The sequence below is a fragment of the Physeter macrocephalus genome, chromosome 8, assembly GCF_002837175.3.
Source record: "Physeter macrocephalus isolate SW-GA chromosome 8, ASM283717v5, whole genome shotgun sequence".
Taxonomy (NCBI): Eukaryota; Metazoa; Chordata; class Mammalia; order Artiodactyla; family Physeteridae; genus Physeter; species Physeter macrocephalus.
Window position 1 is genome coordinate 73,245,641 of NC_041221.1, and position 654 is coordinate 73,246,294.

Here is a 654-nt window from a genome sequence, read left to right on the forward strand (position 1 = left end):
TTAATGTGCTGTTGGATTCTGTTTGCTACTATTTTGTTGAGGATTTTTGCATCTATGTTCATCAGTGATATTGGCCCATAGTTTTCTTTTTTTGTGGTACCTTTGTCTGGTTTTGGTATCAGGGTGATGGTGGCCTCAGAGAATGAGTTTGGGAGTGTTCCTTCCTCTGCAATTTTGGAAGAGTTTGAGAAGAATGGGTGTTAGCTCTTCTCTAAATGTTTGATAGAATTCACCTGTGAAGCCATATGGTCCTGGACTTTTGTTTGTTGGAAGATTTTTAATCACAGTTTCAATTTCATTACTTGTGATTGGTCTGTTCATATTTTCTGTTTCTTCCTGGTTCAGTCTAGGAAGGTTATACCTTTCTAAGAATTTGTCCATTTCTTCCAGGTTGTCCATTTGATTGGCATAGAGTTGCTTGTAGTAGTCTCTTAGGATGCTTTGTATTTCTGCGGTGTCTGTTGTAACTTCTCCTTTTTCGTTTCTAATGTTATTGATTTGAGTTCTCTCCCTCTTTTCTTGATGAGTCTGGCTAATCGTTTAACAATTTTGTTTATCTTCGCAAAGAACCAGCTTTTAGTTTTATTGATCTTTGCTATTGTTTTCTTTGTTTCTATTTCATTTATTTCTGCTCTGATCTTTATGATGTCTTTC